Source organism: Staurois parvus, unplaced genomic scaffold (assembly GCF_062004578.1).
Source record: "Staurois parvus isolate SC_StPar_1 unplaced genomic scaffold, SC_StPar_1.0 ptg000062l, whole genome shotgun sequence".
Lineage (NCBI taxonomy): Eukaryota > Metazoa > Chordata > Amphibia > Anura > Ranidae > Staurois > Staurois parvus.
This window is the reverse complement of record NW_028317858.1, coordinates 248,189-260,535: the sequence shown is the minus strand read 5'-3', so window position 1 is coordinate 260,535 and position 12,347 is coordinate 248,189.

The window sequence follows — 12,347 nt, the reverse complement described above, 5'->3', positions numbered from 1 at the left end:
GTTTTGTGAAGAGGAGTGGTCCAAAATGACTCCAGATCGTTGGGCAGGTCTGATCTGCAACTACAGGAAACGTTTGGTTGAGGTTATTGCTGCCAAAGGAGGGTCAACCAGTTATTAAGTCCAAAGGTTCACATACTTTTTCCTCCCTGCACTGTGAATGTTTACATGTTATGTGCAATTAAACCATGACAACATCTAATGTTTGTGTAGTATTATGTTCAGCAGACTGGGTTCTTCTATTGTTGTGACTTAGATGACGTTCAGAGCACATTTTATGCACAATTCATGCAAAACTCCATGTAATCCCAAGGGGTTCACATACTTTTTCTTGCAACTGTATATCTTTTTTTACATATATGTGAATATTTAGCAATTTTTCACTTTTGGAGATTTATACCATTCACTACTTTAACTATGGGTTGCTCATCACCAGGGCTTTTTTTTTCAGCAGGAACGCGGGAGGAACGCAGTTCTGGCACCTCCAGTACTGATTGTATGTAATGGAAAGGGGTGCTGGAATGTGCTGGCGGATCTCTTGCTGCTGGGGAAATCTATTTCTGCCAGTGGGGATCTATTGTTGCTGGAGAAGTCTTACGCTGCTGGCTACTGGAGGGTCTATTGATGCTAGCTACTGAGAGACCTATTATTGCTGGTGAGGTCTGTTGTTTCTGGGGTGGATCTTTTGTAGCTGAGGGGGGGAAATTTGTTGCATGGGGTCTATTTTTTCTGGAGGTGGTCTACTGTTGCTGAAGGGATCTATTGTTACTGCTGAAGGTCTGTTTCTGGAGTGGAAATTTTTTTTACTGGGGGGAGGAATTTTGTTGCAGGGGGTCTATTGTTGCTTCAGGGGGTCTGTTGTTGCTGAATGGATCTATTGTTGCTGGGGGCGTTATTATTGTTAGCTGCAGAGGATCTAAATAGTGCGTTTCTTGTTATCATTAACAAATTCTATACAAATTCCACAAAACGATACTGCTGAATTCTCTAAAATGAGTAGTATTGGTTTGAATTTATATGGTCACTGCTACCCAGACTGTTTTTTCCTTCAACTGTTTTTTCCACTAAATATTTTTTTTTCTCGTTTCCTAACAATTATTTTTTTCCTCCAACTTTTTTTTGTACACCAACTTTTCCTGCCACCTGCATTTTCTTCAACTTTATTTTTCTGTCAGCTGTCTTTTTCCTGCCAACAGATTTTTTCCTCCAACTGTTTTTTTCCCAGCAACTGTGGCCTTATTGCAAACTGTTTGTTTGGCCAGCTTTTTTCCTCCAAATTTACCTCCAACATTTTTATCCAACCTTTCTCCCTACAACTTTTATCCTCCAACTGTTTTTACTAACAATTTTTCCTTCAATTGTTTTTCCCAACAACTGATTTTTTCCTTGCACCTTTTTCCTGCCACATGTTTTTCCCCACCAACTGTTTTTATATTGCCAAATGTTTTTGTGACTAATTTTTTTTGGCTCCAAATCTTTTTATCCACCTGCTGTGCCTCACAATGTTTTTTTCTCCAACTGCTTTTACTGACAAATTTTTTCCCATTAATTTATTTTTCCCCAATTTTTTTTCTAATAGCTATTTTTCTCTCCAACTGGTTTACCTGCCAAATGTTTTCCTGTTCATTTTTTTTCTCCCCAACTGTTTTCCACTCCAACTCTTTCCCATCTGTTTGGGGGTAAGCTGGAAAAAGCAACTATCAAAACCACAGGGGGAAAATGCGCCATGCTCACAAAAGAAAGTAAGCTGCTAAAACAACCAAGGTTCAAGTAAGCAAAATAAGTCAAGGAATGTCTCAGGAAGCAAAGGCTTACAAACCACAAAAAGTTTTTTGGTAGAAATTAGAAGCCTGACCAGTCCCCTTTTTCTAAAGTCCAAAGTCCAGCACTCTGAGTGGGGAGCTGAACTTGTCAAAGTCCTTTTGAGGAAACACCTGTCCAAGCCTGCAAGTTTATTGGCTTTTGTGCAAGGTTGGATATAGGGTATTTCAGCTCTGGGTGCTGCAGACTGCAGGAACACTTCTTTCCTACAACAACTGCTAGTGTCTCAAGAAAAGAGGCAAATCCTTTATCAATATGTGGACAAGTTATTGTTTCCAGAAGCAATAATATGAGTTCCAGATGTCCAGAAGTTCAAGAGAATTTACTTCTCTGTATTTTTGATACAGAAGACTGGGGATTGGAAGTCCTTAATAGACCTAAAGCTTCAAAATTGTTCAATTGTAAAGTAACACTTCAAAATGGATACATTCCAAACATAACACAAACACTAGCTGCCTGAGCTTGAGTTTTGTTGATTGATTTAAAAGATGTCTACACCACACATTCCCATAGCACTAGAGTTCCAAATGCACCTCTGTTTTTCAGTGGCAGACAACCATTACCAATTTTTAACCCTAGCCTTTGGATTGACAACTTTCTCAGGACCATTAGGAAGGTGCTGATGTCCCCCATGCACGTGTTGCCTTAAATGGGCATAGGAATCTATAATTTGTTGCTTCTACCCTGTTCCCCAGAGTTCCTGGAGTCCAGGAATATAACTATTTAGGTCCTCCCCAGCTTCAGTTGGTTGATAAATATTGAAAAAACGTGTAGCCAGCGCATGACCTGGTCTACCTTGGGGAGAGAGAATAGACAAGAAAGCAGACATAATATCCCCACCTGAAGAGTAGATGTCTGCAATCAGTAACAGAGTTTGGAGAGCCTTGGTGGCCTCACATTTGAAAGCTATTCAAAGCCTCATAATCATAGGAACAATGGTTTCTGCTATTCACATGGGCCTAATGACGTTTTCACCCTTTTCAGGCAGGATTTATGGCACAATGTCATATTGTAGAACTGAACCAGCCAAACAAGGTCACCCAGACCATGAAGTTGATTCTATGGTGGTAGAGCAACAGTTTAAATCTCATGAATTCACTGTCATTGAATGTGGTTCCTTGGATGTCTGTAACAACAGATGCCAGTCTGTTGGGTTGGGGGGCTCAGTGTCTCGGAGAATCAGCCCAGAGCCACTGGCCTTTCCTGGCTAAGGTGACAATGTCAAATGTTCTCAAGTTGAGGTTAGCATTCTGCGCTCCCCATGCATTCATGCCATGGATTTCCAACAAGCCAGTGATACTGAGGATGGACAATACATTGCCAGTAGCATTCATGAGGAGGCAGGGTGGAACAAGGGGTCTCTCCTTGCTGAAAGAGGTGGGGCCTATCATGTCTCTCACTCAAGCCAAGTTACAAAATATCTCAGTAACCTATCTGTCAGGATCCTTAAATACACAGGCAGATTACTTGTCCAAACACAAGCTGGACAAGAGCATGTGGACTGTTTTCCTACAAATCCAGAAGGTCTGTTGGAAGTGGACTTCTTTGCTTCATCCATAAACAGAAAATATCCCAGCTTTTACATGAGATTTCTGTATAAGCAAGTGGTAGCAGGGGATGCCTTAGTGGCACTGTGGCACTTCCACTAGGTGTAAATATCTGGGTGGTGGCAGTGTTACTGTATTGGCCCAAGTGCCCATAGTTTCCCCTGTAAATGTTCTTAGCAGTTCAAGATCCAATATTACTTTCAGTGACACCATATCTCCTGAGCCAGGGGTCAGTGTGTCATCCAGATTCTGCTCATATTCCTCGTATGTGCCTGCTGTACCATTTACTTGTATGAAAAAGTATCCTGTTTGCTTTGTATGACTTCCTTTGTGTGTAATCCCTGATGTTCCTGGCAGCCCATCTACTTTCCTAATAAAAACATACCACATTAGGCATGAGAGCACAGTGTGGTCAGTTTTCTGTCTGTGCTGAGAATGCAGCTTGCTCTCCTTCAATGGTCAGAATTCTGATTACAAGCCTACCCCCCCCCCCCTTCTTCCCCATGCACAGCCATTCACTGGGTCACTGGGAAGACCAGTGTTCTGCTGTTTCTCCTCCCTCCACTCTCTAAGCTCCTTATGCAGCTGAGAACAGAGGGTATGTAATCACTTAAATAAAAAATGTATTTATAACATTTTTTAATATGTATACACAAATTTTTTGCCTTTCATTTCTATTTTAAACTGAATGGGTTGTTTTACAGAGTGAGGGTTTATATATACTTTAACTCTTACTGATGATCATGTGATCTTTTAACCTAGTTAATTATGTAACTATATTATGTCTCTAATAATAATAATAAAAAAATTAAAAAAAAAGTAATTCAGTTTAGATGACCTCACTTAACTACTGTAATTGTGAACAAATTATTATTATTTCCTTATAATGAGGTTGATCTCGATAAACAAAATCAGTACAATATCTGGGTGTGCCAGCTGCAACAAAATTGTTCAAATAAGATATCAATGCTTCTACACTAGTTGTTAGATTTAAAATGTGACATTGCTCATTGTTGTATGTTAGTGGGTAATTATTTGCACTCAAACCTGTAATTATCTGTGCATTTCTCATAAGGGTTGCTCTTATACAGTGGAACTTGCTGCCACAGGTTTTCAGGAACCATCAATCATTATACAGATATATGTAAATATTTCCAATGGCTCTTTTAATCATACCGTATGTTTCTTGTTCCCAAGCACTAATAGCTACCATCGCAAATACCTGCATTTTGAAGTTATGAAGACCAAGGATATTATTATTTTGAAGTGGGCTCCTTGCAACCACAGAGATACAAACAGAATGATCTGCCTTCTGTTTGGGCCCTTTCACTAATATTTTAGTTACATAGTTAGTCTGGCAGAAAAAAGACAAAAGTCCATCCAGTTTAACCACTAAAAAAGATAAAAGAAAAAAAAAAAAAAAAAAAAAGGAGTTATAATCCTATACCCACAGTTAATCCAGAGGAAGGCAAAAACCCCAGCAAAGCATGATCCAATTTGCAAATATTAGTAACCAGTTATATTCTGTATAGTAGAACTCACATCAGCATACAGCACTGCATATATCTTACATGTATTAGTTTTTTTTTTTTGTATTTACTTACAAGTACTCTTTTTCCACTTCCTGGTTGAGTGAGGCACTGGTGATGTAAGCAAGGCCCCCCGGATTCATTGTGGGAAGTTCCTGTCACATGTTCCAGTAGGCAGACCCAGAAATCTAGAAAGTAAAGGGAGATGGATTCATCTACTCATAGTAAAAATGGCAATCGTAAGAAGAATGGGGAGAAAAAGAAAAATAAGGTATGCAAAAAATAAAATGCCTGCAATTATCTATAAGTATCTGTTTGTAGATATACATTTATAAAGGTGCATTTATTGTGATTTTCATGATAAGGGTGCCATTCCTGTCCATACATCTTATTGATGGTCATCCTCTTATTATTTTCCCTTTAACTTTTCCAAGGATAATTGTCTTTTCCAGTGAGTTAATTCTTAAAATATGTTTAAAATATAACAGTTTCAGCCTGGTTATTTGGGCTTCTAGTTAAAGCCAATCACGTTATCTATCAATTAAAATCATTAAATGTATTTTTAAATACTTGAAGGTCTATTTATAAATGTTTTCACACAAGATTCATACAGCTATCAATTCACTCATTTTTCTAATTGGATTCAGTTGGAAAAATGTGTGAATCCAGTGTGTAAAGATTTATAAATGTATTAATAAAATAGACAAATGATTGCAGTTTTGTATCAATAAAACATTCATATATATCAATAAATGTTTCTTTAAATGTAGCTTGTGTAAGTACCCACATTTTTTTTTTGCTACCAGCATTTTGTAATGTTTTCTACAGCAACACTCGGACTGTGAGAGGGCTGGCAGAACTGGGAGCCAACCAGGCAAATATGACAGGTAACGTGATTGTAGAAGAGAGCAGAGTGAATGGAATGATGACCCAATGGAGTCTGCTGCTGTTACTTTACTGTAACATGATTATAGAAGAGAGCAGAGTGAATAGAAAGATCACCCCATGAGTCTGCTGCTGCTATTTCATTGTCAAATCAGCAGGCAGTGGATGGAGAGAGTACACTACTGTATTCTTTTTACAGTGTAAAACTGTAACAGTGAAAGTGGAGCCATCTGCTTGGTGGTGCTGTGTCATGGGGCTGTTTACATCTCAGGAATGGATGGTCAAAAATACATGACTATGGTAGTTCAGATACACCTGTTCCCTATGCCCACTCTAAACTGCCCCCCATTTCTATTTCCTATGTTTCCTTAAATAACGACACCAACACCCCAAATGGATTCAATGGCCGAATCGGCCCCTTTATTAAACGAAACCATAAATAACAAACAAAACAAACATTCACCGGCATAACAATCTAGCTCCAAGAACAGTTGCGGATACTTGATGACGACCTCCTCACACCATTTCGGAGTCCGTGGTACCAATAAGCTAGATTCTATCCCCAGCCGCTAAACACCGACTCAGGGACTATCCTAACTGAACACAGACCCCCATCAACCTTACCTCGCCGGTCAGTCTAAACTTAAAAAGACCATCCAGAGGACTCCATACCTGAGATGGGTCCCACCATTTACCAACATACCACGTTTTCAGACCCCCATCAAGGACCCAAATCGCACCCCACCTCCTACAAACCTAAGGGTCCATTTGCTGAGTCACAAGGTACCTCACAGTGGAAATTTTGACAGCAGGCAGATTTCTTACTGTCTTCTGCTCTCAAGCAAACATCTATCCATTTATGGCAAGAACAACAAATGAAATTAACCCCTTCCCACCCAGCCCCAGCGTCTCTTTAAGAACCTCTTGAAGTACTACTGCAGGGTGACATAGCTTTGCAAAACCACTTATATTTACAGTACGTAATTTGCATCTCCGGGTAGGGGGTACACGTGTGCACCGCCATACCCGCGCAGCTATTGGTTGCTGGAGATGTCGATCTCCGGGTCCTGGCCAGCGATTCAGGGCCGGGATCGTTGGCAGGGCTGAGAGGGGAGAGATCTGTGTGTAAACAACACAGATCTCTCTACTGTCAGCATGGACATGCTGCTTTGTATCCCTCCGCACAGCATGAGCATGTCTCCCAAGTAAAATAGCACACAGGACACAATGTAAAACACAAAAATCTGATCGACCCAGATGTTAACTCCGTTCTGCCCACTGTCATTAGTACAGTGTCAGTGCTTTTTATTAGCACTGATCACTGTATTAGTGTCACTGGGGATGTCAGTGGCAGTTAGTCAGTTCCCCCCAGTGTCAGAATGCCCACCACAGTCGCTGATTGCCGCCATTACTAGTATTAAAAAAAAATTAAATTTCAATAAATATACTGCCATTTGTAGACGCTATAACGTTCACGTAAACCAATTATTATACACTTATTGGGAATTTTTTTAACAAAAATATGTAACAGAATATATTTTGGCCTAAATTTATGACAAAATTAGATTTTTTAAAAAAAATTTTATTGGATATGTTTTACAGCAAAAAAGTCAAAAATATAGCTTTTTTTCCAAAATTGTCAGGTTTTTTTCATTATAGCATAAAAAATAAAAACCACATAGGTGATCAAATACCACCAAAAGAAAGCTCTACTTGTGGGAAAAAAATTTGATAAATTTCATTTATGTACAGCATTGCATGACCACGCAATTGTCAGTTAAAGTAACGCAGCACCGTATTGCACAAAATGGCCTGGTCAGGAAAGGGGATAAATCCCCTGGAGGGCAACTGGCAGGGTTCTAGGTGGCAAGAAGGACTGCCCGACCATGTGCTTGCTGTGATTGGCTGTCAAAGTGATCATATGATCAGAACCAGGCCTTGCCAGCTCTCTATCATTACTTGAGACCAGGAGGTGTTTTTCACAGCTTGGTCGTTTCGCTGGGACCATGAAATGAGCGTGCTCACAGCACAGAAACCTCAGCTGCCCTCTATCAGTGGAAGTCTGCTTATTGAGCCTAGTCGGTGCATTAGCATTCACCAGGGCCACTAGAACATTGTTGGGCTTATTGCTCTTTTATGCCAGAATGGCTATAGTTTTGAAATGGAAAGCTGCTGTCACTGAAATATTGGAAAGTCATAATTAACTCAGTAATACCATTATACAAACTGACATATCTAGGGGGTTTCCAAAAAAGTTCCGTAAAATATGGGACATCTGGTTGAAAGCGTCCTCCACTACTAATGCTTATGCAGTGCAGGAGGAAGAACAGACAGAAATGTTTTTGCTTTGGGAATGTAATATCTAACTCATTATTATTATATAGTATTTATAAAGCTTCAACAGTTCGCTCAGCGCTGTACATTACAACTCATGGTTTAATGACCCTCTAAGACTGCTCCCATATCAGAGATTATGTGATCATTTTTACTGAAGACCTGTGGTGCATTGTCCCCCCATAATTACCTTCGTTCTCTTGGGATATAAGACTGTTATGGTCATTAGCCATCCTTGTGTGTCATCTTTCCGAGGTAGCTATAGTCATGGATTTTGAGTACAATAGTAGTTTGTTTTTGCGTTATTTTGGTTATGTTGTGATTGTGTTATATTGAGCCGGGGAATAGCCAGGGGCTCTCTTTTGTATCTTGTCTCTTGCAAAAATCAATAAAAAGATTTTATTAAAAAAAAAAAAAAAAAATTCAGCTGCCAATAGATATATTTGTGCCGCATGTGGGCATTACACCCACCCTCTTTGGCACCAGACACATACATAATGTGGGCAGTAAGTTAAAAATTTGAGAACTTACGTATTGGATCTTTAAAACATTACTGGTATCCCTTACATCTTTTTTGTCTCAAGTAAAAATCTTTGTAATAGGTTAATAGCGCTACATTACTGTTGCATGCACTCCTTTTTTTATTATTATTATTATACAGGATTTATAAAGCGTCAACAGTTTTCACAGCGCTTTACAAAATGAAGGTAGACATTACAGTTACAATACAATTTGGTACAAGAGGAAACAGAGGGCCCTGCTCGTTAGAGCTTACAATCTAGGTCTCATAACAATAAATATTTTTTATCTGTTGCCATGTGCACTTTTATAAATCAAAATTTTACAAACAACAATCTAAGGATTAATTCTCCCAGAACACCTTGCCTAGGGACATGGAAAGATGAACTTGATAAAGCTATAAATATCTGTACCTGTACCTGCAGCACTTAGTAAGGAAAACTACCTCATGATCATTTTAGGCGTGGCTGATATATCATTATAAACCTTGAATGTACTCTTGCTGCATTTTTACATTTAACCAGTATTACCAGATCAACCCAGTTCCTGCAGGGACATTTAGTGTCTATTAAATTGTTGCATATATTTTTAACAAGCTAATGAAATAAATTAACTCCTCATCTGCTAAACCAGGTTTAATTAGTCAGGGTTCCTCCAGGGCTTGTTAGGGGGTTTCTTGAGAGTGAGCAATGGTAGATTGATCTTCTGCCTACACTGACCACCAATATAAGTGGTTATTATAAATTGCCCTATCCGTGTTTCTTTTCTGGCTATTATTGTTTATTTCATTTCATGATTATTAAAGTGGTTATAAAGCCAAGAGATTTTTTTACCTATGCATTTTGGTAAAATGTTCCAGCACTTGTGTCGCCCCCCTTACCTCCCTAAATACTTACCTGAGTGCTATCTTGATCCAGCACTGTGCCCGTCTTCTGTAGCACTGGTATGTGTTCCTCTCCTCACAGGACACAGAGGCAGCAGAGGGAACTACTGGCTGCTACTGCCATTAATCAAATCCTGTGAGGAAGCAACGGGGGCAGGGCTGAGCCACACTGCACGTGTCCATGAGCACACACAGCCCAGCTGAGGAGTGAGCCCCCATGTCTTCTCACTTAGGAAGTGGTTTGCTATGGGGGCAGACACAGAAGAGGAGCAGACAGTGACAGCAGGGGACCCCTGAATAGGATGTTCAGGGCTGCTCTGTGCTGTACTTTTACACAGAGCAGGTATATATTATTTTAATAAAAAAAAAGTAACCTTTACAATCACTTTAACCGCCTCCTGCCCGCCATATAAGGAAATGACGGGCGGGCAGATGTTCTCTTGTTCTGGGAGGACGTCATATGACGTCCTCCCACTCTAACTGCGCATGTGTGCCCTCGGGTGCGATTGGTGGTGCACTGTGTCCCTGGGACACAGCGCATCACTGATCAGAGTAAAGAGCCAATGACACAGGCTCTGTCATGTGATCAGCTGTGTCCAATCACAACTGATCACATGTAAACAAGGTAATGCTGTTTACACAATGACAGCACGTGAGGAGAGGAGAGCCAGTAATCGGCATTCCTCAGAGGGAACATCTACACTGATCATCAGGGCACTGATGATCAGTGCCCTGATGATCAGTGTAGCCCCATCAGTGCCACCTGTAAGTGTCCATCAATGGCACAAACCTGTGCCCATCAATACCACATATCAGTGCCTAAAAGTGCACATTAATGCCACATAGTGCCCATCAAAGCTGCCTTTCAGTGCCGCCTATCAGTTCCAATCAGTGCTGCCTATCAGTGCCAGTCAGTGCCACCCATCAGTGCCGCCTATCAGTGCTATATATGAGTGCTGCCTTTCAGTGCCCATCAGTGATGCCTGTCAATGCCCATCAGTGCCTCCTCATCAGTGCCCATCACTGCAGCCTATCAGTGCCTCATTAGCTTACATCAGTGAACGAGAAAAATTACTTATTTACAAAATTTTATAACAGAAACTAAGAAAAAACTTTTTTTTCCAAAATTTTCAGTCTTTTTTTAGTTTGTTTAGCAAAAAAAAAACCCAGTGGTGATTAACTACCACCAAAAGAAAGCTCTGTCTCAAAAAATTATAAAACGTTTGTATGGGTACATTGTTGCATGACTGCGCAATTGTCATCCAAAGTGCGACAGCTCTGAAAGCTGAAAATTGGCCTGGGCAGGAAGGGGGTAAAAGTGCCCGGTAGGCAACTGCTTAAGTAGATCATCTAGTTCCCGCAGCAAAAATGGGTAACTGTGCACCTCCCCCAAGCCCCCCACCCCACACTGCAATTGCTTCTGTCAGTTAGAGGGAGGGAGAAGGGAGCTGCTGGAGCTACCAGCACCCCCCTTCCCCCACACACACATAGAGATGCTGTGCTCTAGGCATGATTCTTGTGCCCGGCCCTAGTTGGGTATTTAAAGCTCTTTTGGTGCCTGTGTTATTTGTCCTGATAAAATATCGCTAAGGCCTTGTATTATTTATATTCTTTCAAATATCAACATTAACATGGACAACGTGCCCTGTCATAGTCCACATATTTATGTAAGTCAGTATTGCAGGCATAACTTGATATTTTCATAGATTGTCTCTGTTATAGATTTTGAAATAAATAGCACCCTCCTAACGTAGGATGCTAAGACTAAAAAACATATTACCACATGCATGCTTGTGCGCATATACTAGCCCACAAATACATGTGCTACAATCAAAGATATGGGGAAGGTTTTGAAATACTTCTGAGAGGAGCTAATAAAGTATATTGGGCAAACCTAATAGATGGGTACTTGGATTGTAGCACATGTCTGTGTTTGAGGGCTGGTATATGCGCACATGCATGCATGTGGCAATAGGTTTTGTTTTTTTTTTTTTGTTTTTTTTTTTTAGGGATAGCTGTGGGTGTGTGCACCCACATGGAAGAAAAATATGTTTGAAATATATTTTAAAAATATTCTTCCCAAATATATTGCTATATATTTGAAATGCTACAATTTTGACCATATTCAATATATTTCAATAAATACATTATATATTTATATTATTACAAAATATATGAAAAATATTTTTTAAAAAAAATCTGAAGAATATACTTAAAAAAAATATATATTTTTTAAATATATTCTTCAGATTTTTTTTAACATATAAAAAAGTAATGTTAACATATTTGTAAATGCATTCCAAAAATGTAGATTTGTATTTTTAAAGACATACAGTATTTAAAAATATTCATATATTTTGTAATAAAAATGCATTTCAACATGATATATATAGATATAGAAATATATTGAATATGGCCAACATTGTAGCATTTCAAATATATGGCAATATATTTGGAAAGACTATTTTTTAAATATTTCAAATATATTTTTCATCCATATAGGCGGGCATGCATGCTCACATGTATATACTTGGAAACATATTCTAAGAAATAATTACAAAAAGACAATGAAAACAATGACAAAAAAATTAATTTTATTATGCATTACAGATGATTTCAACAGCATATGGCCTCTTCATTCAATTTAGCATATGGGATAACCCACGGACTTGTTGTAGTGGCTTCTGTCACAATCACCTTAGTGGGATCCTCACACCTACATGTGCCTCCCTGCCTGAGCCTCTGGCATTTATCCTTCCTCTTTTGTCTCTTTCTGGACATATTCAGGTAAACTGAAACTGAAGAACCGTAGATGTACATTGGGTGGAATAT